We start from the raw sequence: 27,463 nt of genomic DNA, 5'->3' as shown, positions 1-27,463 counted from the left end.
AACAACTTTACCATCTGTGTCCGGTGCCCGTGCCAAGGCGAGTGTTCGAGACGACTTCACCATCTGAGTCCGCGGTCCTAGCCAAGTCCAGTATCAGAGACGACTACACTACTCCAGTCCGGTGTCCTAGCCAAGTCCAGTGTCCAAGACAACTGCACTACTCTAGTCCGGTGTCCTAGCCAAGTCCAGTGTGCGAGACGACAGCACTGCTCCAGTCCAGTGTCCTAGCCAAGTCCAGTGTCCGATACAACTGCACTACTTCAGTCCGGTGTCCTAGCCTTGTCCTGTGTCTGAGACGACTGCACTACTCCAGTCCGGTGTCCTAGCCAAGTCCAGTGTCTGAGACGACTGCACTACCCCAGTCCGGTCTCCTAGCCAAGACGTGTGTCCAAGACGACTGCCCTACTCCAGTCCACTGTCCTAGCTGAACTTCATTATCCTACACAGGCCTGCATCCTCCAGAATGTCTGGCATATACCCACTTCTGACCTTCCAGGTACTTTATCTTTACTGACTTTCACCGACTGTTGATCAGCAGTTGCTCCATTACGTCGGAGGGGCCCAGTGGCTCCACATACCTGCAAGTTGTTACACTGTATAGTGATATTATTGGTTGTATTGGTCTTTGTGGTAGATATATCTGGTCATGGTGTGGTGGTTTCATTTCGCCATTCTATAGTGGTAACATTTGGTAAGTGCATGACTGTATTATTCAGAAGTAAGCCATCATTAATTATGTATGACGGGGCAAATTATTATTGGGCAGGTCTGATGCATTTACGAATACAGCTACCAGGCATCACAATGCTGATTTTCATATTAAAGCAATATCCAGGGACAGTGTTCTGCTGAGATTGTGCGCTAAGTCTATTATGTGTTCTTATAGCTATACTGTTTTCAATAAATTAAAAATTTTGTTGGGTTGTATACGCCTTTGGGCTTATGCCCCTGATCTTCTGGCACCAGTAAGTGAAAAGGATCGAGCAGAACACTGAGACTGGTATATTTGGGTCTGGTCTAGAGTCTAACTTTTTTTTTTTTATGATCAGATATTTAAATGCAATGAAAGTCAGAACTTTTACATGGAGCTGGTAAATGTTCTTGCTCGACAGGGGGGAGGGGGTAGCATCAAAAAATGTGCTATGGGGTGAAGCCTTTTCTACTTATACCTCTGGCATTACTATATTAGTGACTAGTAGAAAAGTTCATTGTCTTGACTGGTAGTTGATGTGATGTAGCAGTAGGATGTAAGTGGGCAGTGCCACACCTTGTTACTAGTTTACAACCTCATAATTGCCAGGAAAAAGCACCGCCCATACATGATTTAATCTCATTTCCTGTCCCATCCAAACGTCAAAGTCCATCAATGGAAAGCAAATAATAAAAAGCAGAATAATAAAGGATTCTGATCACACATTTATGGACACTAAGGATTGAAGATGATTGCTCGTTTGGGTGCATGTTGGGCATCATTGTGTTAACTCTTTACCTGGAATATCAAAGAACGAATGGGCGTCCTGCAAAACAATCAAAGGGAAATAAGTTACAATTTATTTCAACTCACCATAGCAGCACCACATTCGGCCCTCCGGTCTCAATCCAGCTTTCCGTGCTCATCCGTGCTACATTTAGTCTGTATCTCTTACTCCAAATACCCTCGTCAAGAGGCTTTTTGGTTCCGCTCGGCTTCCGTACTCTATGTGATATCACCATGGTTATTCCAGGTAAAGATTAGAGCTCCACATTAGTTATTTCAGCAATGCCACAATAACAATTTGGTTTCCAGGATTATTTCCACAGCAGTCCGGGAAAATTTTATTTGAAGTAATTTGAAGTTTGCTATTGATCGTTACTCATGAGATTACAACACATGCATTTCTGATTATTATTACCAACTATTAACCTACATCATTTTTACACTGATATGTTTTAACTTACGCTGATTAACCGCTTAAGGACTCAGCTAATTTTTTTAAATCTCACGTGTCACTTTATGTGGTAATAACTTTAGAATGCTTTTATGTATCCAAGCTATTCTGAGATTGTTTTTTCGTGACACATTGTACTTTATGTTAGTGGTAAAATTTGGTCAATATTTTCAGTGTTTATTATATTCAATTTGTTACCCAATACCCCATGTGTGGCCCTAAACTGCTGTTTGGGCACATGGTAGAGCTCAAAATGGAAGGAGCGCCATTTGGCTTTTAGAGCGTATTGTGCCATTTTAGTGTACAATATGTTGTGCCCAGTTTGTGCCACAAAAGACAAAATACCTCAAACTGTTAAGCGTGTTCTCCCGGGTATAGCACTGCCACATATGTGGACGTAAACTGCTATTTGGGCACACTGTAGGGTTCAGAAGGGAGGGAGCGCCATTTGGCTTTTGCAGCGCAGATTTAGCTTGGTAGTTTATCTGTTTGGGGTTTTGCTGGTATTTCAGTTTATAATGTGGGGGCATATGTAAGCTGTACGGAGTACATCAGGGTATAATAAGAGGGTATAATAATGCGATAAATAAATAATAATCAGGAGATGTGTGGCCAGTGTCACACTGATAATTGGTACCCGATCTTATCCACTTTTTGAAAACTCTGCACATTCTGCGTCGCTATATTCTGAAAGCCAGAACTTTTTTTTTATTCTTTCTCCACCGGAGCTGTGTGAGGGCTTATTTGTTTCGGGACAATCCATAGTTTTTATTGGTATCATTTTGGGGTACATACGATTTTCTGATCACTTTTTATTTAATTTTTTGGCAAGCAAGGTGACCAAAAACCAGCAATTCTAATGTTTTTTTATTCTTTTTTTTTTTTTTTTTACGGCGTTCACCCTGGGCTATAAATAACATATTTACTTTATTCTGCAGGTCGGTACGATTATGGCGATACCATATGTATATAGTTTTTTATGTTTTGCACACTAAAATCACTTTTGATTTTCAAATAATTTATTTTTTGTGTCACCATATTCTGAGAGCCATAACTTTTTTATTTTTCCGTCAAAAAAGCTGTGGGTGGTCTTGTTTTTTGCGGGACGGGCTGTAGTTTTTAATAATGACATTTTTGGGCACATGCACCTTTTAGATCAAAAAACAGTGATTCTGGAATAGTTTTTTATTTAATTTTTTCACGGTGTTCACCGTGCAGGTAAAATAGCGTGATATTTTTATAGTTCGGGTCAATACGGATACCAAATATGTGTACTTTTTTTAATGTTTTCCATTATTTCCTATAATAAGACACTGTTTTTTTAACTTGAAACTTTTATTTTTTTACTTGTTTTACAACATTTTAATAAACTTTTTTTTAAATTACTTTTTGTCCCACTAGGGGTCTTGATGGCATGAAGCCCTGATCGATATTGTAATACACTGCACTACCTACAAAGTGTAGTGTATTAGAGCTGTCATCTATTCACTGACAGCAAGCCTATTAGGCTATGCCTCCCGGCGGGGCCCGTTAGGAGGCCATTGTTAGGCCTCTGGTTGCTATAGCAACTATCGGCACCCTGTCGGTTGCTGATTGTTGCCATTAGCAAACATCGGTTGCGATCTAACCACCTAGATGCAGCGATTGCTTTTGATCGCTGCATCTAAGGGGTTAATCGGCTGGATTGGAGCCTAGCTCCAGTCCTGGTTGTTACAGCAGGATGTCAGCTGTGACAAACAGCTGACACCCGCAGCTAATGGTGCAGGCTTAGCTTTTGAGCCTGTGCCATTTTCTTGGCCCTGATAACGAGCCTTTTATTCCTGACCTCAGGGGTTTCCTCTAGGAGTGGAATCCCTGGCCAGATCATCAGCAACTGGGATTCCGCTTAAGGAGTAGCCACTGACGCCACTGTCCATACATGGACAGTAACGTCAAGGGCTTCCCCGAGCACAGCTCTTAAAGTAGCGCTTCGCCCGGAGCATCCTCAGCGAGTGGAGGAGCTCCCTCTGCTCCTCCGCTCTGTGGTACTACCTGGGAGTGGGCTCTGTAGTACTACCTGGGAGGGGGGCTGTGTGGCACTACCTGGGATGTGAGCTGTTGGCACTACCTACAGAGGGCGCTATCTTCAAGGGGAATGTGGCACTATGTACATAGACACTGTGGCATATGTACATGGGCACTATCTACATGGGCACTGTGTAACTATCTACAAGGGCACTGGCACTAGGGGCAGCTAAGGGGGAATTATACTGTATGGGGGCAGCTATGGGGGCATTATGCTGTATGGGGGAATTTGTTTGGGCATTATACTGCATGGGGCATCTGTGTTGGGTTTATACTGTATGAGTGCAACTATGGTGCAGTATACTGTATTGTGGCAGCTAGAGGGCATTATACTGTGTGGTGGCAGCTATTTGGTATTATACTGTGTGGGAGGTACTATGGGAGCATGATACTGTGCGGGCTGAACAGGGTGTGTATGGGTGGGGATTGGGTGGGATTAGAGGTGTGGCTTAAAATAAAAAATGTGTCCCTCTGTGATACTTGAAAGTTGGGAGGGAGGAAGGGCGGTGTGTGGGTGTGGGTGGGTGTATCAATGAGTGTCATGTGTATATGCGTGTATGTGTCACTGTGTGTAGTGTGTCACAGGGTTCATATGTGTGTATGTAAATACACTCCTCAATATTGAAATTGCAACACCAAGAAGGATAAGCCGTAAGGTTATGCAAATCGAGGAAGTATCAGGTGTCGCTAAGATCTGCAAATGATCAAATTTTCAAGCACCTAGCCCCAAACTGTGCCAGATTGAAAGCAAAGTTTTTTAGCCACATGAAACCTCAAAAATCGGATCAAGTGGTTTGGGATGATTGTGTGATGCCTCCTGTATGTCGATGTGCCAGTTATCACCACTTGATGCAAACTGAGAGGGACAGAATCCTTGAACTGAGAGACCTTGGTTTATAACTCCGGCAGATTGCTACGCGCCTAGGCCGAGATGTCAGCACTGTTCAATGTTGCAGCATGTCCTGGATGTTAGGGGAACAACAGCAAATGGGAATGACAACAAGAGGTGCGCGGCGGAGAACCTCTGCACAAACGGATCATCTGATTGGAAGAATGAAGCGTAATGATTCATTCTGTACTGCAAGTGAAATCGGACATCACCTCCCAAGCCTAGGGCGGAAACCAGTGTCGACACAAACCATCAGAAGGCGTTTGCCCAACATTGGGCCACGAGCCAGACGTCCAGCTACAGGTGTTCAGTTGACCACACGTCACCACTTTTAAAGGATATCATGGTGCACAGCAAGACAACAATGGAGGTCTATCCTCTTCAGTGGTGAGTCCTGCTTTTGTCTCAGACGAAATGATAGCCGGAGATTGGTCTGGAGACCACATGGGCAACGCGATGAAGAGGCCTTCTAAAAGGAACGTCATACCGGTCCTAATCCCTAGATTATAGTGTGGGGTTGCATAATGTACAGTAGCCAGACCCCCTCTAGTGTTCATTTCAGGTAGAGTAACAACATTCAGCCTTTTTTTGTGATGCAGGCAGCGCGATGACGTCATCGTGCAGCTTGCGTCACTCCGCTTGATGCGGCCTGGTCAGAAGAGACTAGGCCTGCATCGTCGGAGGAGAGGACAGCGCTGGAAAAGTGACAGGTAATTGTAACTACAGGGGGTGGCGCATTCTACAGGGGGATGTGTGCCGTATCTACAAGGTGGGCTGTGTGGTGCTTTCTACAGGGGGGCTGTGTGCCTTATCTACAGTGGGGGCTGTGTGGTGCTTTCTACAGGGGCCGCCATGTGGTGCTTTCTACAGGGGGGCTGGTGCTATCTATAGGGGGTGCTGTGTGGCACTCTCTATAGAGGCTTTGTGGCACTATTTACAGGGGGATATGTGGTGCAATCTATAGGGGTGTGTGGCGCTATTTACAGGGGGACTGTGTGGCTCTAACGCCAGGCGGTCTGTGTGGTGCTATCTATAGAGGGGCTGTGTGTGATGCTTTCTACAGGGGGCTGTGTGTGGCGCTATCTACAGGGGGCACTGTGTATGTGGTACTTTACTTTACAGTGTTTGACTGTTATATTCAGGGGCACAGTGTTTGGTACTATTTTATTCAGGGGCACAGTGTATGGTTATTATTATATTTATGGGTACAGTGTGTGGCACCATGAGAATTTCATCTTCGTTTATAGGTGTGAAAAATTAAATTTTTGGTGTCTGCCACAGGAATTCGTTAGAACAATGCATAATGTTATTTATGTATTTATTTATTCACTCATGTATCTACTGTATTGTTTTTTAGTTTGTTATGCTTTGCATCTACCTAGTTGGCATTTTTAACCTTTGTCCTCCTTTCTCCTCCTCCCGTCCCCTCCTCCTCAGTTATTTGGTGGTTTTTCTTGCTTTCCTGTTTTAAAAAAAGGTGCGGAAGTAGTCAGCTCCATATGTGTTTTACTAGCCTGGGGCAGAGGTCAGTCCGACCTTGAAACGCGTAGCTGCCTGATCAAACAATAAAACACACAATTTTGATAGAATGCTCTGGTTAGGAACTATCCTTTCTCCACGAGTTATCTCTCCATCTCTCTATCTGATCGTGGCTTCCCTATCCAGGGCATAGTCTCACCGGACAGCGCTGAATTCGATTCGCCTCTTTTTTTCGATTCTCCACTAATACTTACGGAGCCCTCTGCCGGCCTCGATACGGATCATCAGCAGCAGTCCTGGTCTACACAGATACGGATCGCAGGGTGTTGTGTTCCTAACCTTATATAGTTTCCTGTCTATTGTCCACTTTTGATGCACTATGTGCGTTGGCCGTTCTTTTCTTTTTTTTTCTCTCATCTTACATATATGGACAGTGACCTCAGGGGTTTCCTCTAGGAGTGGAATCCCTGGCCAGATCATCAGCAACTGGGATTCCGCTTAAGGAGTAGCCACTGACGCCACTGTCCATACATGGACAGTAACGTGAAGGGCTTCCCCGAGCACAGCGCTTAAAGTAGCGCTTCGCCCGGAGCATCCTCAGCGAGTGGAGGAGCTCCCTCTGCTCCTCCGCTCTGATCTAATTTTGAAGCAGGGAGCTGATGGTTCCCTGCTTCAGAATTAGTGGCTACTCCTTGAGCGGAATCCCCATTGCCGATGATCAGGCCGGGGATTCCGCTCCTAGAGGACACCAGGGCTTCGCTCTAGGAGCAGAATCCCTGGCCTATGCTCTGGCTGGGCATTCCGCTCTTAGTGGGAGTCCCAATGTCGCTATCTACAGGGGAGGCTCTGTGGCACTACCGGGGAGGAGGGCTCTATGGTACTACCTGGGAGTGGGCTCTGTAGTACTACCTGGGAGGGGGGCTGTGTGGCACTACCTGGGATGGGAGCTGTTGGCACTACCTACAGAGGGCGCTATCTTCAAGGGGAATGTGGCACTATGTACATGGACACTGTGGCATATGTACATGGGCACTATCTACATGGGCACTGTGTCACTATCTACAAGGGCACTGGCACTAGGGGCAGCTAAGGGGGAATTATACTGTATGGGGGCAGCTATGGGGGCATTATGCTGTATGGGGGAATTTGTTTGGGCATTATACTGCATGGGGCATCTGTGTTGGCTTTATACTGTATGAGTGCAACTATGGTGCAGTATACTGTATTGTGGCAGCTAGAGGGCATTATACTGTGTGGAGGCAGCTATTTGGTATTATACTGTGTGGGAGGTACTATGGGAGCATGATACTGTGCGTGCTGAACAGGGTGTGTATGGGTGGGGATTGGGTGGGATTAGAGGTGTGGCTTAAAATAAAAAATTTGTCCCTCTGTGATACTTGAAAGTTGGGAGGGAGGAAGGGCGGTGTGTGGGTGTGGGTGGGTGTATCAATGAGTGTCATGTGTACATGCGTGTATGTGTCACTGTGTGTAGTGTGTCCCAGGGTTCAGATGTGTGTATGTAAATACACTCCTCAATATTGAAATTGCAACACCAAGATGGATAAGCCGTAAGGTTATGCAAATCGAGGAAGTATCAGGTGTCGCTAAGATCTGCAAATGATCAAATTTTCAAGCACCTAGCCCCAAACTGTGCCAGATTGAAAGCAAAGTTTTTTAGCCACATGAAACCTCAAAAATCGGATCAAGTGGTTTGGGATGATTGTGTGATGCCTCCTGTATGTCGATGTGCCAGTTATCACCACTTGATGCAAACTGAGAGGGACAGAATCCTTGAACTGATAGACCTTGGTTTATAACTCCGGCAGATTGCTACGCGCCTAGGCCGAGATGTCAGCACTGTTCAATGTTGCATGTCCTGGATGTTAGGGGAACAACAGCAAATGGGAATAACAACAAGAGGTGCGCGGCGGAGAACCTCTGCACGAACGGATCATCTGATTGGAAGAATGAAGCGTAATGATTCATTCTGTACTGCAAGTGAAATCGGACATCACCTCCCAAGCCTAGGGCGGAAACCAGTGTCGACACAAACCATCAGAAGGCGTTTGCCCAACATTGGGCCACGAGCCAGACGTCCAGCTACAGGTGTTCAGTTGACCACACGTCACCACTTTTAAAGGCTATCATGGTGCACAGCAAGACAACAATGGAGGTCTATCCTCTTCAGTGGTGAGTCCTGCTTTTGTCTCAGTCTAAATGATAGCCGGAGATTGGTCTGGAGATCACATGGGCAACGCGATGAAGAGGCCTTCTAAAAGGAACGTCATACCGGTCCTAATCCCTAGATTATAGTGTGGGGTTGCATAATGTACAGTAGCCAGACCCCCTCTAGTGTTCATTTCAGGTAGAGTAACAACATTCGGCCTTTTTTTGTGATGCAGGCAGCGCGATGACGTCATCGTGCAGCTTGCGTCACTCCGCTTGATGCGGCCTGGTCAGAAGAGACTAGGCCTGCATCGTCGGAGGAGAGGACAGCGCTGGAAAAGTGACAGGTAATTGTGGCACTAACTACAGGGGGTGGCGCATTCTACAGGGGGATGTGTGCCGTATCTACAAGGTGGGCTGTGTGGTGCTTTCTACAGGGGGGCTGTGTGCCTTATCTACAGTGGGGGCTGTGTGGTGCTTTCTACAGGGGCCGCCATGTGGTGCTTTCTACAGGGGGGCTGGTGCTATCTATAGGGGGTGCTGTGTGGCACTCTCTATAGAGGCTTTGTGGCACTATTTACAGGGGGATATGTGGTGCAATCTATAGGGGTGTGTGGCGCTATTTACAGGGGGACTGTGTGGCTCTAACGCCAGGCGGTCTGTGTGGTGCTATCTATAGAGGGGCTGTGTGTGATGCTTTCTACAGGGGGCTGTGTGTGGCGCTATCTACAGGGGGCACTGTGTATGTGGTACTTTACTTTACAGTGTTTGACAGTTATATTCAGGGGCACAGTGTTTGGTACTATTTTATTCAGGGGCACAGTGTATGGTTATTATTATATTTATGGGTACAGTGTGTGGCACCATGAGAATTTCATCTTCGTTTATAGGTGTGAAAAATTAAATTTTTGGTGTCTGCCACAGGAATTCGTTAGAACAATGCATAGTTATTTATGTATTTATTTATTCACTCATGTATCTACTGTATTGTTTTTTAGTTTGTTATGCTTTGCATCTACCTAGTTGGCATTTTTAACCTTTGTCCTCCTTTCTCCTCCTCCCGTCCCCTCCTCCTCAGTTATTTGGTGGTTTTTCTTGCTTTCCTGTTTTAAAAAAAGGTGCGGAAGTAGTCAGCTCCATATGTGTTTTACTAGCCTGGGGCAGAGGTCAGTCCGACCTTGAAACGAGTAGCTGCCTGATCAAACAATAAAACACACAATTTTGAAAGAATGCTCTGGTTAGGAACTATCCTTTCTCCACGAGTTATCTCTCCATCTCTCTATCTGATCGTGGCTTCCCTATGCATAGTCTCACCGGACAGCGCTGAATTCGATTCGCCTCTTTTTTTCGATTCTCCACTAATACTTACGGAGCCCTCTGCCGGCCTCGATACGGATCATCAGCAGCAGTCCTGGTCTACACAGATACGGATCGCAGGGTGTTGTGTTCCTAACCTTATATAGTTTCCTGGCTATTGTCCACTTTTGATGCACTATGTGCGTTGGCCGTTCTTTTCTTTTTTTTTCTCTCATCTTACATATATGGACAGTGACCTCAGGGGTTTCCTCTAGGAGTGGAATCCCTGACCAGATCATCAGCAACTGGGATTCCGCTTAAGGAGTAGCCACTGACGCCACTGTCCATACATGGACAGTAACGTCAAGGGCTTCCCCGAGCACAGCGCTTAAAGTAGCGCTTCGCCCGGAGCATCCTCAGCGAGTGGAGGAGCTCCCTCTGCTCCTCCGCTCTGATCTAATTTTGAAGCAGGGAGCTGATGGTTCCCTGCTTCAGAATTAGTGGCTACTCCTTGAGCGGAATCCCCATTGCCGATGATCAGGCCGGGGATTCCGCTCCTAGAGGACACCAGGGCTTCGCTCTAGGAGCAGAATCCCTGGCCTATGCTCTGGCTGGGCATTCCGCTCTTAGTGGGAGTCCCAATGTCGCTATCTACAGGGGAGGCTCTGTGGCACTACCGGGGAGGAGGGCTCTATGGTACTACCTGGGAGTGGGCTCTGTAGTACTACCTGGGAGGGGGGCTGTGTGGCACTACCTGGGATGGGAGCTGTTGGCACTACCTACAGAGGGCGCTATCTTCAAGGGGAATGTGGCACTATGTACATGGACACTGTGGCATATGTACATGGGCACTATCTACATGGGCACTGTGTCACTATCTACAAGGGCACTGGCACTAGGGGCAGCTAAGGGGGAATTATACTGTATGGGGGCAGCTATGGGGGCATTATGCTGTATGGGGGAATTTGTTTGGGCATTATACTGCATGGGGCATCTGTGTTGGCTTTATACTGTATGAGTGCAACTATGGTGCAGTATACTGTATTGTGGCAGCTAGAGGGCATTATACTGTGTGGAGGCAGCTATTTGGTATTATACTGTGTGGGAGGTACTATGGGAGCATGATACTGTGCGGGCTGAACAGGGTGTGTATGGGTGGGGATTGGGTGGGATTAGAGGTGTGGCTTAAAATAAAAAATTTGTCCCTCTGTGATACTTGAAAGTTGGGAGGGAGGAAGGGCGGTGTGTGGGTGTGGGTGGGTGTATCAATGAGTGTCATGTGTACATGCGTGTATGTGTCACTGTGTGTAGTGTGTCCCAGGGTTCAGATGTGTGTATGTAAATACACTCCTCAATATTGAAATTGCAACACCAAGATGGATAAGCCGTAAGGTTATGCAAATCGAGGAAGTATCAGGTGTCGCTAAGATCTGCAAATGATCAAATTTTCAAGCACCTAGCCCCAAACTGTGCCAGATTGAAAGCAAAGTTTTTTAGCCACATGAAACCTCAAAAATCGGATCAAGTGGTTTGGGATGATTGTGTGATGCCTCCTGTATGTCGATGTGGCAGTTATCACCACTTGATGCAAACTGAGAGGGACAGAATCCTTGAACTGAGAGACCTTGGTTTATAACTCCGGCAGATTGCTTCGCGCCTAGGCCGAGATGTCAGCACTGTTCAATGTTGCATGTCCTGGATGTTAGGGGAACAACAGCAAATGGGAATGACAACAAGAGGTGCGCGGCGGAGAACCTCTGCACGAACGGATCATCTGATTGGAAGAATGAAGCGTAATGATTCATTCTGTACTGCAAGTGAAATCGGACATCACCTCCCAAGCCTAGGGCGGAAACCAGTGTCGACACAAACCATCAGAAGGCGTTTGCCCAACATTGGGCCACGAGCCAGACGTCCAGCTACAGGTGTTCAGTTGACCACACGTCACCACTTTTAAAGGCTATCATGGTGCACAGCAAGACAACAATGGAGGTCTATCCTCTTCAGTGGTGAGTCCTGCTTTTGTCTCAGTCTAAATGATATCCGGAGATTGGTCTGGAGATCACATGGGCAACGCGATGAAGAGGCCTTCTAAAAGGAACGTCATACCGGTCCTAATCCCTAGATTATAGTGTGGGGTTGCATAATGTACAGTAGCCAGACCCCCTCTAGTGTTCATTTCAGGTAGTGTAACAACATTCGGCCTTTTTTTGTGATGCAGGCAGCGCGATGACGTCATCGTGCAGCTTGCGTCACTCCGCTTGATGCGGCCCGGTCAGAAGAGACTAGGCCTGCATCGTCGGAGGAGAGGACAGCGCTGGAAAAGTGACAGGTAATTGTGGCACTAACTACAGGGGGTGGCGCATTCTACAGGGGGATGTGTGCCGTATCTACAAGGTGGGCTGTGTGGTGCTTTCTACAGGGGGGCTGTGTGCCTTATCTACAGGGGGACTGTGTGCCTTATCTACAGGGGGACTGTGTGGCTCTAACGCCAGGCGGTCTGTGTGGTGCTATCTATAGAGGGGCTGTGTGTGATGCTTTCTACAGGGGGCTGTGTGTGGCGCTATCTACAGGGGGCACTGTGTATGTGGTACTTTACTTTACAGTGTTTGACAGTTATATTCAGGGGCACAGTGTATGGTTATTATTATATTTATGGGTACAGTGTGTGGTACCATGAGAATTTCATCTTCGTTTATAGGTGTGGAAAAGTGAGGAGTGGAAGACATATGAGCGGCAAACTGCAGAACTTTGTCATGGCTGGGAGAAGTCGTCATGAGATCTCGACCGGATGGAGAAATAGAGAGAAAAAAAAACCTACTAGAATCTCAGAAGAAGTCACCTGTGAGTCACTAGATTTATATAGAGAATTTTTCACCTTTCCTGACATGTTTACTATAGGAAATACATGTATTTCCCAAAAAGTTTTTGTATAGTCCAGGACTGATACACAAATTGGTGTTAACATTCCCCTTGTTAGGAGGATGTGTCCCTGCACAGTGTGATATGGTCAGCGATGGTTGGAGACTGTCAGTATGTAGGGACACAGCCCTGTGTCAAGGGGAATCGTAACACCCATTTGTTAATGCTTGCACAAAACGGTAGTGTTAACAATAGATACGGCAGGGCGTTGGTGGAGAAGGGGGGCCCAAGTTTGGGTAACAGCCCAGGGCCTATGGTCTACTCAATCCGCCACTATAGTAGGCCCTCGAGCACCAGTTCCCGTCACAGCATTAAAGTGTACCCACTATGCAAAATTAGTATACTGCTGGACAAGAACCACGTGGCATCAGCTATGGCACATTAGATACTAAGTCTAGCCAGTTTGCATGGAAAATTTTATTTTTTTGCAAGGCCCCAATCAGTAGTAGCAGCTTGTCCAGCTGTCAGATTCCCTTTAAATTTTCGTGGAGTTTGTACTTTTCCATCGTTATGTTTGCACTACAATATAGTCCTCGCGTGCAGGATGCTTATCCCGAAATAATTAACGGTAATTATAATGTCATAGTATAAATCCTGGTGTGCACAGCTCATGCTGAATACAGGTTGTCTTCGCTTTTCTTTTGCAGCAAAACCAAGCAAGAATATTCTAGAACATTGGTGTGCAACCTGTGGCTCTCCAGCTGTAGGGAAGCCATAACTCCCAGCATGTCCTGGGCATGCTTGAGTTGTAGTTTCCCAACGCCTGAAGAGACAGGTTGTACATCTATGCTCTAGATAGTCAGATATTCATAGAAGAGTATACAATAAAGACTGGCCTGTTCCTGTTTCCTTCATATGACAACTCTACAGAGAGTAAAGTCATGATCTGCTTCACACTCATAAATAAGTGCCCCCTTGCCTGGGTCCTGTAATATCCAGCAGAAGGGGCATTTACTTATACAGAGGACAGAGTAGACCACAACATTCTCTTCAGGCCTCAGTTTATCATGATATGAAGAAAGTAGACCAGGAGAACCTCCCAGACCCCTCCCCAGGTAAGTACAATTTTCTAGAATGGCAAATGATATTCAAAATGGATTTATTTTTATTTTTTTAATTTTTGGGCCAGAATTTCCCAGTAAAGGGTTTAGGATGTTTTGTGAACTTTTTTCCTGCATTTCGCATCCAATATTTTGGCATCTTTGGATCCAGACGACTAAAGAGCTGCATTTAACAAGATCAGTAGGACTCTACACGCTGCACAAAATATTTCTAACTAAGAAGTGGTGACCGCCTAGCGTGGTCTGAAACTGCAGTTCACGATGGTCAGTTCACGTTGCGGAAAATCCGCAGCACAATACAGTAGCAGCAAAGTGGATGAGATAAAACAAATCTCATCCACACACTAAATAGTAAATAGTGAGCGGTAAAAACGCTCAGAAAGTAACAGGCGGTGCAGAGTTTTATTCCGCAGCATGTCAATTGTATTTGTGTAAATGCTGCTTAATTGTTGCGGGTTTACCCCATTGAATTCAATAGGGAGATAAATCCCGCAACAAATAGCAGATGTTGCGATTAAAAACGCAACTCAGAAAATTTGTAAAAAAATTAAAAATAAAATATTATATATATATATATATATATATATATATATACATACACACACACACATATACACACTACCATTCAAAAGTTTAGGGTCACTTAGAAATTTCCTTATTTTTGCAAGAAAAGCACAGTTTTTTTCAATGAAGATAACATTAAAATTAATCAGCGCTTGATTGGAGCCAATTTCATCCTACAACAGGACAATGACCCAAAGCACACCTCCAAATTATGCAAGAACTATTTAGGGAAGAAGCCGGCAGCTGGTATACTATCTGTAATGGAGTGGCCAGCGCAGTCACCAGATCTCAACCCCATAGAGCTGTTGTGGGAGAAGCTTGACCGTATGGTACGCAAGAAGTGGCCATCAAGCCAATCCAACTTGTGGGAGGGGCTTCTGGAAGCATGGGGTGAAATTTCTCCCGATTACCTCAGCAAATTAACAGCTAGAACGCCAAAGGTCTGCAATGCTGTAATTGCTGCAAATGGAGCATTCCAAGACGAAAGCAAAGTTTGAAGGAGAAAATTATTTCAAATAAAAATCATTATTTCTAACCTTGTCAATGTCTTGACTATATTTTCTAGTAATTTTGCAACTCATTTGATAAATATAAGTGTGAGTTTTCATGGAAAACACAAAATGGTCTGGGTGACCCCAAACTTTTGAACGATAGTGTATATATATATATATATATATATATACGATCCAAAAGCAAAGGAACACAGCACTCCATAAATCAAGGAAATCAGGCCATGTGCTCGTCACCAGGGGATGAATCAATTCCCCTTTCTTTTCAGATAAATACCAACATAGAACGAAGTAACGGCACCACGGACTTCAAGACGGATGAAAAACAGGGTGGATTTATTCACCTCAAGGAATCACAGCAACGTTTCGGTTCAACAGGAACCTTTCTCAAGCCTATATATATACACACTATCTTTATCTTACTTACCCAGAAGTCAGTGTTTCTTCCTCCAGGCCATCCTCCTGGGATGCCGTTTCATCCCATTTAACTGCTGCAGCCAGTCACAGGCTGTAGTGGCAGTCACATGGGATGGAACGTCATCCCAGGAGGCCGGCCTGGATGACGTCAGAGGGCCGGCCTCCTGGTATGACGTTTTATCCAATGTGACCGCCCCTGCAGGCAATCACAGGCTCACAAAGCGGTCTCCTGAGATGAAACGTCAGGCTGGCTAAATGCTCAGTAGTTTTCCGCAGCGGACAGGGGCGTAACTAGGAAAGACTGGGCCCCATAGCAAACTTTTGACTGGGGCCCCCCCCTCCACTGGGTATCACACAACCCCCCCCCTTGTAGATAGTGCCTCCACCACACAGTGCCCCCCTATAGATAGCGCCATACACAGCCCCTGTAGATAATGCCTTACAGCCCCCTGTAGATAACGTCTTACAGCCCCAAATTCACCTTTTGTAGATAACGCCATACAGAGTCCCCCCCCTGTAGATAATGCCATACAGCCACCCCCTGTAGATAACGCCATACAGAGTCCCCCCTGTAGATAACGTCTTACAGCCCCAAATCCACCATTTGTAGATAACGCCATACAGCTCCCTGTAGATAACACCATACAGAGTCCCCCCTGTAGATAACGCCATACAGCCACCCCCTGTAGATAACGCCATTTAGCCCCCCCCCAAAAAAAAATAAACGGCCTATAGTTTGTCCTACAAAAGACATGCATCCCCTATCCACAGGATAGGGTTACATGTGTGATCGCTGGCAGCGATAAGGAGAACGGGGGAGCGAAAGTCCCCCCAAGTTCTCCATGACAAACCTCGGACTTCCGGCGTCTGTGCAGTTCAATAAAAATGAAAGGAGCGCTAGTCACGCATGCGCACAAGCGCGACCGATGCGCAAGTCATTTCTATGGAGCTGCCGACACAGACCCCGGAAGTCAGAGGTTTGTCATGGAGAACGTCGGGGGACTTTCGCTCCCCCGTTCTCTTTATCGCTGGGCGTCTCAGCGATCACACATGTATTCCCTATCCTGTGGATAGGGGATGCATGTCTTTTGTAGGAATAACCCCTTCAGTGGCGTCGCGCTGTAGCAGCTGCTAGCGGAGCCTCCGTCCATGGGGGGGACCTGTGCCGGCGGGTGGCATGGGCCCCATGATGCTGCGGGCCCCGTAGCAGCCGCTACGGCTGCTATAGCGGTAGTTACGCCACTGGGAGCGGACATTCCAGTCAAAAAACTGCACCAGTGTTTGGTACAGTTTTTCGCCCGTAATTCCCTGCTGCCACCGGGGAGGATACAGCGGCCTGGTACCAAATGATCCACAGCTCCGTATTGGTCCGCAGCCCGGTGATTGGGGGATCACTGGTCTAAAACATTGTTCAAGGACATTTCTAAATCAAGTACTCCCTAAGAAAAATGTTAAACATGTATAGGTTCCACAGGGCTCCCAAGAAAATTGCCCATGTTACAGAAAAAGGTACAGTACCACCATAACAAAGCCAGTATGCAAGAGTACCCCGTAACAAAACCAACCTGCCAGTGTCCCCATAACAGTACCAGTCAGTGGAAGAGGGAGGAAACATTCTGCACAGTCTATACCTGTAAATATTCCACAGGGATCCCAAATATTTGGCTCCCATTACAGAGACAGGTACAGTACACAAGAACAGAGCCAGCTGGCAACAGGGCCCCCATAGTAAAACTAAACTGAAAAAGTGCCACCATAAAATGGTAAAAAATGGTCTGCAACAGGAGCACCGCCAGTGGGCATCACACAACCCGTGGCACCTACCCCCTAGAGTACATCTACCACAAGTTGAGAAACGATGGTCTTGTCTAGGGAATCTGTACACAATTTTTTTGTATTTTTTATAAGGCACCCTAGAGGATTGGTTGGTTGGATCAATCAGATAATATGAGGATATGCTGTGCCTTAATATTGGGCTCGGTTCACGCAACCGTTTTGGGTTCCAGGGATTTTAGTGGGTCTTTCCGGTATTTTTGGCTGCAAGTATAACGCATTCTACTAGGCTATTCTTGCCTTCAAATTTACCAGAACCCTCGACAAATCCACTTTGTATTCATCAGAAAACGGATCAGTCACATTGGCCATGGCCCCGTTAAAAACAGAAGCCATAATGCTAGTGTGAACAGAACCTTATGTAGTAGCGTGGTAAAATCATGATGTTTTTTGGAGTCTACAGAATTGGAATGATTGAATTCAAACTTTATTGTGAAAAATTCATAGTGACCATTCAGAAAGCACGATGTAACACATATACATGCAAATATCAAAACGTAGCAATGGAGTCATAACGTAATGCAGCCTTCATCCACAGGGGGCAGCAACGGCCACAGCTATCCGGGGACCTCAGTGTTTACCCTTTTTCTTTTTTTCTCCCTGTGAATTATACAGAAACGTTCAGTGTGGCCGTAAATTAGATAAAATGTAAAACATAAAAGTAGGGTAACATTATGTTGATGTGTAAGAACTACATGGAAATTTAAATTTTTATAAAAAGAAACATTGAACTATGTCTAAGGAAACGAAAGGCGGTACTTCATGCAATTGAATATAGCTTTTAATGCTGCAGTTTTCCTTATAAGGGTCAGTTCACATGTAGCGTTGATACTGCAGATTTTCCGCAATTTAGTTGTGGAAAATTCGCAGCATAATACAGTAGCAGCAAAGTGGATGAGATTTAAACAAATCTCCTCCACACGCTGCGTAAATAAGGAGTGGAAAAACCGCTCAGAAATTAATCCGCAGCAAGTTAATTGTATTTGCATAATCGCTGCTTATTCATTGCGGGTTTTTTTCATTGAATTCAATGGGGAGGTAAAACCCGCAACAAATAGCAGATGTTGCTTTTCTTGCGGCGGAAAAGCCGCGATTCCGCTGCAAAAAAACGCAACTCGGAAAAAATAATAATCTTGTACTTACCCAGAATTCTATGTTTCTTCATCCAGGCCGGCCTGCAGGGATGACGTTTCATCCCATGTGACTGCTGCAGCCAATCACAGGCTGCAGCGGTCACGTGATGAAATGTCATTCCAGGATGCCGGCCTGCAGGACAGCAGATGGACGGGTTTCTATGGCAACGCAAGTGTGAACTTTTTCTTTGCAGTTTTCCGCAGCGGACATGCTGGCCGAAAAACTGCACCACAATTTACGCCTGGAATTCCCTGCGGCTGCCAGGGCGGATACGCTGTGTGCTTTTAAGCAGCAAATCCGCCCTGTGTGAACATAGTCTCAGGGTAAATAGGTTTTCGAAACAGACAACCACTTTAGGCCCCATGCACACGACCGTTAACGCCGTAATTACGGGCCCATAGACTTCTATTGGCCACGGGTACCTTCCCGTTTGCTTACGGAAAGGTGCCCGGGCCGTTGAAAAATATAGAACATGTCCTATTGCAGGCCGTAATTACAGCACGGGCAGAAGCATAGAAATCTATGGGGCTCCCGTAATTACGGGTGGCTACGTGTGCACGCCGGTAATTACAGGAGCGTTGCCAGTGACGTCAGGGGATTAAAATTGTTGAATAAAGAGAAGGAGAGAAAATAGCGTCTGAGCGATCATGTGACCCTTTTAAGGGGTTTGGACAGGATTGTGATGTCATTTCCAGACCCACTTTTTTTTTTCGGGTCCGTAAATAAGGGTTAAAAACGTGTGACAAAGGACCCGTATTTACGGCCAGCATTTACGGGAGGGAAAAAATACGGTCGTGTGCATGGGGCCTTAATGTGCTCAGGACATTAGAAGTTAAGGTTATATTCACAAAGAGCATTTTGCCTACATTGTGACGCTGCAGTAGTTACATCGTTGCTCTTTGCTTTATTCCTTGATTTTTAGTTACATCATGTAACGTGATGATGTTACATGAGGAGCTAAAAAAACAAAGATAATATTTCAGCCACATTGTGTCATTTTTTTTAACGGATTGTTCACCATTATATACATCCGGCAACGGCAGTGACCAAGACGCAGCCAAATGTTGCCACCTGCAGGTCACATCACGATACTACATCAGCTTAGATCATACACAGGAATGTGCAGCATGTAGTCATTGAGCTGTTCTGTACATAGGTAGAGGAAAAGATTTGTCTTAAAAATATTTGCTAAATAATACTGTATATTTGCTTTGAAATTGAAAGTAAAATTATCAAGCTCTGTCATCATTGGTATCTGCCAATGACATCAATGTATGACTGTATTTGCAGTCAATGTTCAGCCTGTGATTGGCTGCCGTGGTCACATGGGATGAAACGTCATCCCAGGGTGCCGGCCTGGACGAAGAAACACAGAATTCTGGGTAAGATCTTTTTTCAGAGTTGCATTTTTTTCCGGCGGAACCGCTGCTTTTCTGCTGCAGAAAACGCAACATCTACTATTTGTTGCGGGTTTTACTTCCCCTTTGCAACAAAGCAGCAGCGATTCTGTAAATACAATTGACATGCTGCGGATTAAAAAACCGCACGTCAATTTCTGAGCGTTTTTTCCGCTATTTATGCAGCGTGTGGATGAGGTTTGTTCAAATCTCATCCACTTTGCTGCTACTGTATTATGCTGCGGATTTTCCGCAACTAAATCTGTTGCGGGAAAATCCGCAGTATTTACGCTACGTGTGAGTTTACCCTATTAAGGCCTCAGATGGAGATTTTTTTTCTGTCCAATTCTTTAAACCTCTGTATAATATCTATGACATACAGAGGTACAGTATGGACCCAGAGTTCTATGGGCGTTGTATTATTTCTCTGTACAACTCGGAGCATGTATGGAGCCGCAATACGACCGTGTGCATGAAGCTTAAAGAGAATATCTGCCCTTGGACACCATTTTGTTTCTTTTAATCTAAGTAGGGCCAAAATTCTGTGCTGATTAATTTCTTAACATATCTTTATAGCGGTTGCAGCTCAGTTTGTCTGATAAAAAAAAAACTCTAAACCTCCTGAAAGGACGATTTAAAAAAATTAAATACTGGATGACTGCAGTTGCCACTAGAGGGAGCTCACTGCATACTGATATATAGAACTCAATATTAAAATATTACAATAGGACTAGCTATACAGATACGGTAGATGGATTAAAACCTGGCATTGATGGGACACATTATGATTATTTGCGGTATGGTCTTACATCAGAATCACTGTCAGAGCTGGAACTGCTGCACGATTTATCTCCATCCTGTGGGGGGGGGAGGGGAAGAACAGTAAGTCAGCGGAAAATATACATGTAGATCAGACTGGTAGTTCTAACTAGTTTTTATTACCTTCTTAGCACAAGATTCCTAGTCACGTCAGATATTTCCTATTCCTTGTAGTTACTGTAGTTCGAAATGGTCGTATCTTTCTTAGGCCGGATTTACACGAGCGTGTGCGTTTTGCGCGCGCAAAAGGTACATATCAGCTCCGTGTGGCAGCAGCGTATGATGCGTGGCTGCGTGATTTTCGCGCAGCCGCCATCATTATGACACTCTGTATGTTTGTAGCACATGGTGCTTTTCGGTTTTCATTCATACTTTTTACTGCTGTTGCGCGAATCACGCTCGTCCCACGGAAGTGCTTCCGTGTGGTTCGCGTGATTTTCACGCACCCATTGACTTCAATGGGTGCGTGAACAACGCACAAATATCGGACATGTCGTGAGATTTACGCAGCGGACACACGCTGCGTGAAACTCACGGACAGTCTGCACGGCCCCATAGACTAACATAGGTCCGTGCGAGGCGCGTGAAAATCACGCTCGTTGCACGGACCTATTATACGTTCGTCTGAATAAGCCCTGAGAATATCATCTTAGGACTTCTGTATACAGACCACGTTCACAATTCCAAGCCAAAACCTTTGTAGTCATCACTCCCCCCCTCTCCCTTTTCTGTCTCGCCCTCCCTCTCCAACACAGTTAGAAAATGTGCCAAATTTATCAGTGGCGCATGATTTATGATAAATTTGGTGCATCTATCTAGACATGTTATACACTTTTTTCCTTACACCACCTATTAGTTGGCTTAGTTGACACCAGTTTTTGTGCCTAAACGTGGCACATTTCTTTGAAGCACGGTGTCATATTTTAAGCCATACCACCTTTTTTTCTAGACAACGTCTTTCTCACTAAGCCACGCCCCCATGAATAGTAAACGTCCATTTGAGTAAACATCCACAGTGCAGGGAGAAAAAGTAAGGGAACCTCTGTGTTAAAGGAGTTCTCCAAGAACGGATTGCCAAGATGCGCTTTAATTAAGAGATGAGAAGTGTGGGTTTCACAGGTGCTTTTTCCATTAAATAAAGGCACACAAATCCTGGTTACTGACAAATCTGTCCTCAAGAAAGACTGGTAAGTGTAAATCATGCCTCGAGGCAAACAACTTCTGAAAACCTCAAAAGATGTGTTATAGAGACACCTGAAGCTGGAAAAGACTACAAAAGCATTGCTCAAGACCTGGGTGTACATGAATCCATGATTAGAGAAATGGTCTACAAATTGAGAAAATTCAGGACTGCTTCTACTCTCCCTAGGATTTGGGGTTCTGTTAAGATCACTCCAAGAGCACAATGGGTAATCCTTAAATAGGTGAAAAATAACCCAAAGGTAACGGCAAAAGACCTCCTCGTTGAGCTACGCTGTTTCTGCAAGTCCCATAGAACTGAATGATCGTTACGGAAACAGCGTAGCTCAGCGAGTTACGCTGTTTCCGTAACTCCTGGCCATGTAGTCAGGAAGTGGCCAATGAGGCAGAGGGAGCAGAAAAAGGTAGAATGGGGTTTAGGGGCCCCATTCTAGAGATTGATGCCTGTCTCACCTCTGGGACCCGCATCTATCTGATATTTATCACATATCCTGTGTGGATATGTCATAAATGTCTCTGATGGGAAAACCCCTTTAACCCTTTAAACCGATTGGCAGTGAGGAATGGTCCACAATTCTTCCTCAACTTTCTGAAAATCTTGTTTTTAGCTACAGGAAACATTTGGAGGAGCTGAAGCTGCTCAAGGGGATCTACAGGTTATTAAAGTCAGGGGTTCACTTACTTATACTCGCTGCACTGTGGATAACGGTTTGTGTTTTGTTAGATTGTGTTTTGTCTATAACGTGACTTAGATAATAATCCGACCTCATTTTAGAAGTAACCGATGCAGAAATCCGGGTAATTCACTTTCTTTTATATTACTGTATATCGGTCTTGAATTTGCATCATAAGTTTTTATACTAGATAGTCACCTTTTTATCCTTCTTCTTTCCCTTTTTCTCCTTTTTGTTTTTAGGTTCTTTCTTATCCTGGTCTTTGTTCTTGTCCTTATCCTTTTCTTTGTCGTCATCCTTTCCAAAAACTGAAGGGGTTAACAGAAATTCATTACATTCTAGTGCATTGCGACCATTTAGTCAAGGTTCATAGACGGGCTAACTTGGCTCTCATGCATGAAAAGCCGTGTTTACATAAAATAATAATGCTACGTAAAAAATAAAAAATAAATGGAGCCAATAATAAAGTCAAGACATGGCGATGAAATCAGAATTAAAGTCAAAAATCCAAGCAGGGGCAGATTGACTATTACAGAAGCCGGGCATTGCCTGAGGGCACTGAACATTGCAGAGGCCCTCTGCCTACAATCTTATATCTTTATAGGTGGTGGAACTCCCCGTTTTTTTTGGAGCTCCAAATCCACTTCCTTTTAAATTTCTGGTTGTCTGAAGCCACCACTAGGGGGGAGCCTACTGCATACTGCTGAGAGGTAGATACAATTGTATCCAGTCTGGATAATCGTCCATGAGCTGAACTGTCTAAACTGATTTTATCTGCACTGATCCATTGTTTTTGTTTTTTTATAGACAGAACAGAAGAGAAATTTGCTCTGCTCACAGATGATGGTCTAGATTCGATACAAATGTAGCAAACTCTCAGCTGTGAGAAGTATTAGGTTAAACTATTGTTATATGTGAGCATAAATTCCCATTAAGGGTGTGTTCATGTCTGCGTCGGGGTTCCGTTCATGGGTTCCGTCAGACCTTTCCGTCAGGGGAACCCATAAGCAGAAACTATAGCTTCCGTTTGCATTACCACTGATTTCAAGGGTAACACTTCCATTGCAGTTGGTTTCCGTTCCGTAGAGTTTTTTTTTTTATAAAGGAAACCGTATTGTAGTCGAAAAAAACGGGAACCTTATGGAACAGAGAGAAACGGAAACCATTAACAACGGAAGCATTACCATTGAAATCAATGGTAATGCAAATGGAAGCTATAGTTCCCCTGACGGAACGGTCTGACGGAACCCGGCGCTGAAGTGAACGAAGCCTAACACACATTGAACATTTGGCATGAAAGCAGCCCTAAAAGCTGAGTGTCATTATTATTACATAAATGACAGCCCCCTTTCACTGAAACATTTTATACGGTGTTGTATTAGGCTGGGTTCACACGACCTATTTTCAGGCATAAACGAGGCGTATTTTGCCTCATTTTACATCTGAAAATACGGCTCCAATACGTCGGCAAACATCTGCCCATTCATTTGAATGGGTTTGCCGACGTACTGTGCAGACAATCTGTCATTTACGCGTCGTCGTTTGTCAGCTGTCCAACGACGACGCGTAAAATAACTGCCTCGTCAAAGAAGTGCAGGACACTTCTATACATTATATGCGGGACACTTGTATACATTATATGCGGGACACTTGTATACATTATATGCGGGACACTTGTATACATTATATGCGGGACACTTGTATACATTATATGCGGGACACTTGTATACATTATATGCGGGACACTTGTATACATTATATGCGGGACACTTGTATACATTATATGCAGGACACTTATATACATTATATGCAGGACACTTCTTTGCAACGTAATTTGAGCCGTTCTTCATTGAAGTCAATGAAGAGCAGCTCAAGATTTACGAGCGGCACAGACGCCTCGCATAATGCGAGGAGGAGCTTTTACGGCTGAAACGAGGCAGCTGTTTTCTCCTGAAAACAGTCTGTCTTTTCAGACGTAAAGGCCACTTCTCGTGTGCACATACCCTTAGGGTTCCCGGGATGGTTTCTTTGTATGCATTTCTGAAGTACAGGACTGCCTTTTGACAGCAACGCATAAAAAAATGACCGTCGGCACAGCACATCGTAAAACCCATTCAAATGAATGGGCAGATGTTTGCTGCCACTTTTGAGCCGTATTTTCGGACGTAATTCGGGGCTAAAACGCCCGAATTACGTCCGTAAACCGGTTGTGTGAACCCAGCCTAACTTTTCAAACAACTTCTGCTAATCTAATAGTATACTGTATATAAAACTTTGTCATTTACCTACTGTTAATATTGTCTTATCCATACAAATTCTGTGTGTAGTTACTGCCACTATTTGTCTCCCTTCCTGTAATCTGCTGTCCCCCCCCCCCCTGCTGTTAAGTCAGTCCCTGGTTACCAAGCAGAAGAGACGGTTGCAGAAGATGGGGGCTCTTCACTGCCTGCACATGTCTATGGAGAGGGAAGGAGGAGCAGAAAGAGTGAGTCACATAGACTGCATGTAAGTCTAGGGAGAAGGGAGGGGGGAGAAGAGAGGGGAGAGCAGGGGGAGGAAGAAGGAGTAGTGAGAAATACACAGACGTGATGGTAAGATCTCTAGGTCACCCCAGTGCTGGATTATCAGCTACACTGCTCATTACTGCTGTATAATGTCCTCCACGCTGCATCATGGTCTATATATGTGATAGAGATAGGAGAGCCAGCTTCTCCTCTTCTATGTGTGCAGTGTATAGAAGACACGATAGCAGTTAGACTCTGTCCACTAGTCCAAGAGACAACTGAGAATTAGAACGTGACAGGTTCCCTTTAATGCCAACGTCTGAATTTGAGTTGAGATAATAAAGTGTGTGGCTGCTGTACATTTCAAGTGTATCCAATTCAATACTAGAGAATGAAGAACACATACTTACATTTCATAACGCCAGACATCTTGGATGAAGTCGCGCTTTATTCCTGGGGAAAAAAATAAAATATATATATACATTTTAGACAGCCATTGTACCCAATATCCCTTCTCATGTCACAAGAGTCCAGGAAGCTGAGACATGAGTAGCTGTTTGGTGGGTTCCATTCACTGCAGAACTACTTTAGTTGTCCCTGTAATAGCAGCTCTGCAGGATGAATAATACATTTGACTTAGATGGGTTTTCTCATGAGATCCATTAGACATGCCCAAGTTTATGATCAGTGGGGCTCTGACCACTGGGCCCAACACCAATGCAGAGGGGCCTTGGGATGAGAAGTAGAATTATTTCAGAAAAAGGCTTTGGCTCTGTTCACATCTGAGCTAGGCTTTCCTTTATTCTGTTGCGTCATTACATTTTTTGTTCAAAATAGCTTTAAAAAGTTACAAGAAAAATAATTTCTCAGGTTTGATTTCAGCTAGATGTCCTGGTGAATATGCGGCAATGATAAACATCCCTACCGCAACTTAATAGTCAGTTTAACATGTATAGATGTAGCAGAGCTGAAATTGTAAATTAACAGTTTATTTTGCGCACATCTTTTTAAGTTGATCTCAGTAGGCTTACCTGCAGTTCTATGGAAAAACCATACTGTGACATTAGCATACGTTGTGGCACCCAGCTCTGCTACATCTGTGCAGGATAAGTTGTAAATCTTGCATGATTATGGATATATTTTGTACTCAAAATATACTAGAACTCATTCAATATTTAATGATTATTTCCTACCCACCGAAACCAAGTAACGTAGGAGATTTTGTAGTTACCTGTCCAGGGAGATGGCTTCAAGTCTCGCTTCTCTGTAGTCACTAAAGACAGAATATCAGAGATCCCAACAATAAACTGCATAAGACTGGGTTAAAAACCAGCCAACACCCAAATAAACTTGTAATACTGGAAGATCAAGGAGTTTCCTCCTAAATTTCTCCATCAGTCACTTTTTAAATTACTTTGCAGAAACAGGTGAAGTAAATAACTTTGATTATCTGGTTATAACGACATCTGTCGAGGGGTGGGATATATAACCATGTGCACGGCCGTGATTTTTGGGTCGGCCGGGGGCAGAGTGTCACCCGCGAGCCGCCCGCAAATCGCGGGTCGTGCACATGGCCGCGTCCATTATTTTCTATGAGCCCGGACCGCAGAACACGGCCGTAATAAAACATGTCCGTTCTTCCTGCGGTGCGGGCTCCTGGGCCATGCACGGACCGTGGAAACCACGGTCGTGTGCATAGCCCCATAGAAATGAATGGGGCCGCAATTCTCCTGTGGATTTTCGGGGGAATTGCGGCCGCAAAAGCACGTTCGTGTGCATGGGGCCTTAGGCCGAGTTTCCACACGATCTTGAGTCTCATAGACTTACAGAGAAACGGGCTTCCGGTCCATACAAAAGACACTGTGTGATTCGACCAGTCAGAGTAGAGATCACGTGACCGCACGGGGGAACCGAACGGAACCTGTTTTTGGAAAACTAGACGCTCGGTGAGCAAATAAATAGCATGTACATGTACAAGATGCCCTTTACAAATGGGCAAAGCAATACAAATTTTCATGGGACTGCTTCTTTAATGTTACGTGGAAAGATCCCGCTGACTTGGCTTTCCTATATTTTTCTATCCATGAATGATGTAGACGTTGTATCAGAGTTATGGCCGCACCTTTCAGGTGGTGACAGGTTCATTGTGAAAATTGAAAAAGTTGGGAGTTTGAGATATTCCCGTGCTGAGACACGCTGGAGATACAGGGATTGGGCACAGTGCATAATGACTACATGACGTCAAAGGGTTGTGCAATTTTGCTGTACATGATGATAGACCTCGCTGCAAAGTGTAAAGAGGAGATATATTAATGATATCTTGTGTCATATGGGTGAGATCCAGCTGCAGGGAATTTTACCTGTCTCCAGAAGGACAGGCTGCTGGTCCATAACATGACCCCCTCATCCCCCACAGCGCCACTCTTGTACATAGGCTGTGTCTGGTATTGAAGCTTCCCTCAATTGAAGTCAATGGGGCTGAGCTGCAATACCAGACACAGCCTGCGGACATGAGTGGCGCTGTCACTGCACAAGAAAAAGCAGAGCCGCTATCCTCTGCTGGCGGAGGACCGCGGTCGGGACGGCCGCTCCCTAGGCCCCTACATG

The 27,463-nt window shown here is 45.0% G+C and overlaps 1 long non-coding RNA gene across 1 annotated transcript; it reads right to left on the bottom strand.

Moving 5' to 3' along the window:
• Positions 1-17,581: 17,581 nt before the first annotated feature.
• On the bottom strand, positions 17,582-26,347 carry LOC142750907 (uncharacterized). The gene is made up of 4 exons (XR_012882629.1): positions 25,267-26,347; positions 22,551-22,660; positions 20,469-20,516; positions 17,582-17,728 (listed from the first exon to the last, which is right to left on the bottom strand). It is a non-coding gene; the product is annotated as an uncharacterized LOC142750907 (long non-coding RNA).
• Positions 26,348-27,463: the final 1,116 nt, after the last annotated feature.

The sequence above is a fragment of the Rhinoderma darwinii genome, chromosome 3 (assembly GCF_050947455.1).
Source record: "Rhinoderma darwinii isolate aRhiDar2 chromosome 3, aRhiDar2.hap1, whole genome shotgun sequence".
Classification (NCBI taxonomy): Eukaryota; Metazoa; Chordata; class Amphibia; order Anura; family Rhinodermatidae; genus Rhinoderma; species Rhinoderma darwinii.
Note: the sequence above shows the minus strand (reverse complement) of the source record. Positions and strands in the feature narration are given on the sequence as shown.